Here is a 3,137-nt window from a genome sequence, read left to right as displayed (position 1 = left end):
CTCCTCTCCCCACCGCCGCCGCCGCCGCCGCCACCCACCCCCCCCGGCTCCCGAGCAACGTCCGCCGTGTGTTTGCGCGGAAAGGTGTTTACAGGATCCACAGACGGAATGACATCCGCGGACGCGAGGCCCCACCGTCCCGAGTCAATCCGCCTGCTCTCCGAGCGACCCGAGCAGACCTGCGCCTGTCATGGCAGCGATGGATATGTGGAGGAGAGGGAGAGAGTGGAGGCGGTGGAGGAGGAGGAGTGTCGGCGTCCTCAAACAAGCTGCATTTTCCACCATGCACCTTGCGAAGATAGACGTCTTTAAAAAAAAAGAGAGAGAGAAAGAAAGAAAGAAAAGAATCGAGCGGGTCGATCGGCACAGTGCAGAAGCCCTTGCATGCAAGGGAGGAAGAGGAGAAGAGGAGGAGAAGAAGTGGTGCTAAAATGCGGCGATGTTTGGCCGGAGCCCAGAGTCTCTGTGGCGACTCTCCGCCCCCTGCCTCATTTCGCCACGCAGAAAAAACAAACACGGCTCCGACTGGACCGCCGTCATCCCGCCGCCGTCATAACAGCTTCGTCCGGTCCCCGCGACGCCTGCGCGACCGCCGCAGAGACGGAAACACGGAGGCTTATACCGTGGGACAGAGAGAGAGAGAGAGGGCCCGAATGTTCCCAGTTCGCTCTTCTCCAGCTCGATCAGATGCGCACAGATCCGTCGAGGCCGCGGCATTGAGCGACACGCAGGACTTCCGGTCCGAGGTTTTGGAAGTAAAGCACCAACCAACCCAACGGAACAAAACAATTACATTTGTTGTTTACTATCCGAGTGAGAGCAGATATATATATATATATATATATATATATATATATATATATATATATATATATATATATATATATATATATATAAAAAAAATTCCCTTCTCACCCACCGCGGGTGGTTCTTATCCTCTGAGCTCGGTATATATATATATATATATATATATATATATATATATATATATATATATATATATATATATATATATATATATAGCAGCTGCTGGAAGTAACTAAAAGTTACTCTTCGTGTAACTTAGTTACTTTCCAAAGTCAAGTGGTGGGTAATGTAACTTAGCTGCTTTTTTTGAGGAGGAATCAGCAATCCAATGAAAGTTATTTCTTCACTGGTTGTTGTATCAGAGGTCAGCAGAGCCATGGAGAGTTACACTTTACGTTTGCATTTTTAAAAGAAATCTAAATTCTTAATTTGTTGGTTGAACATTCTCCTTTTCTCTTCGTAAAGAAACAATAAATCTGCTGTATTATCTTTTTTTTTTTTCAAACACATTCACGATGTGTCAATTTGTGCCAACTGTCAATTTTCAAGCCTTCAAAGTTCTGTGGCGCTTTATTTTGAAACTGAGATCCGCTGGCTTCCTGTTCCGGCCTGCTCGTCGGACGTTGCTTGACGCAGCCGAGATGCGCCACATCAGAGGCTGGCCGGGCCTGGACAAAACAACACCCACTGCAAGTTTCCCCCATTTCGTTTCTGTACTATTTCCCTAGAAAATGTTTGCAAATAAGCATTTAAGAGAAAATGCAAATTCCTCCTCTTGTGCAAAGATTCCCTAAAACCAATTTTTTTTTTTGCTGTTGTTTTTTTTTTATGTTCAGTCCAAATCTCTGTATCTAAAATCAGTTCTGTGAATACTGGAGGAGTATTTGCATTAAGAATTAATAAGGAACTCCTGTGCTAGTAGTTTCTTTTTAAGATCATTTCTTGACCACTTATGTGTTTTCGTCTCTTCACCAAATCAGAGCAAAGAGAGAAAATGACCTCTGTCCACGTTGATCGGCATCCGGCTGCCATTTGGATCTTTGGAGCTGCTGATGGCGCCAGGCTCTCTGCTTCAGATACACCACACACATTTTGGACTGTTCTCCTGCAGTTGAAGTTTTAATAGAAATGCTACTGGATGAAAAAAAGACGACAAGTGTCATATCTGCCCAACTCTGTCAAAGCGTATAAATAAATATGTTCCATCAAGAGAAACGCATCCCAGCCTCTCTTGGAGCATTGGGTTACGGACAGGAGGCTTGAAGTGACTGGATAATTGTTGAACAGGTGGTGTTGATTTTTTTTTGTGGGTCACGGAACAACAAACCAAAGAGTTGATACTGCAGAGTTCTTCACATATGGGAGTTCAACTGTCTGGTCCATATGTGTTTTGAGGCCCAGGAGCAGGCTCAAGACTGTGTCCCTTCCTGTTGTGGGACTATTGTGGGAACAAGGTTTTCACAGACCGTTTGGCGTCTGCAAAGCCAGAAGTGTGTACTCCTTGGACAACAATGTGGTGAAATTAGTTAGAGGTGTCAGAGTTAACCAGATCAGACATTCAGCTGTATTAGTGGTGGTGTTGCTCTTGTTCGTTCTGGTCGAGAAGGTGCAGAGCCGAAAGGCAAAGACCTCATTTTACAGCTATTTATAAGGTAGGCATTGTCTACAGTCTTGAGATGTGGATAATGCCTGAAAGAACAAGATTCTGGATGTGAGCGACATTAACTTCCTCAGTAGGCTGGCGACAGCCTTCATGACATGTCAAACAGCTCCATCATTTGGTCGGAGGTCAGACTCAGGCCAGTGCTTTTCGAATGTTTTCAGCTGAAGTGGCATCTGGTCAGGATGCCTCCTCAATGTCCTTTTTTTTTTTTTTTTTTTTTTTTTGGGAGGTTATCCATTCAGACCCCAAGACAAAAGCAGAATTCGCCAGGCTTCTTAAGTGAAACGTCTTGAAAACCCCCAAGAAGAGCTGGAGTGTCATTGGGTAGAGGGAAGTCTGGGTTTCCAGTCCTGACCTGCTGCAAAGACAATAGATGGTTTATCTTCAAAAAAGAACCACGTTTCTTTTTTTTTAATGTCAGTGAAGAATGCCAGACATTGTATGCAGTTGATTTACTCATGTCTTGAATTTCTGTGGAACATCTGGACCATACTGGTGCTCAAAGCTTCATTCGTGCAATAATGTGACGACAATGATCACATTGTGATTCTTCTCCACCCTTTGAGCTTGTTACATTCTGCCAGCCATTACTAATTAATTGGTGATGGTGTGTAACAAAACAGAGCAGTGATGGGGACTCACAAGTTTAATAATTGATGACGTTTCA

The sequence above is a fragment of the Poeciliopsis prolifica genome, unplaced genomic scaffold (assembly GCF_027474105.1).
Source record: "Poeciliopsis prolifica strain line A6 unplaced genomic scaffold, Auburn_PproV2 SCAFFOLD024, whole genome shotgun sequence".
NCBI classification, from domain to species: Eukaryota; Metazoa; Chordata; class Actinopteri; order Cyprinodontiformes; family Poeciliidae; genus Poeciliopsis; species Poeciliopsis prolifica.
Note: the sequence above shows the minus strand (reverse complement) of the source record.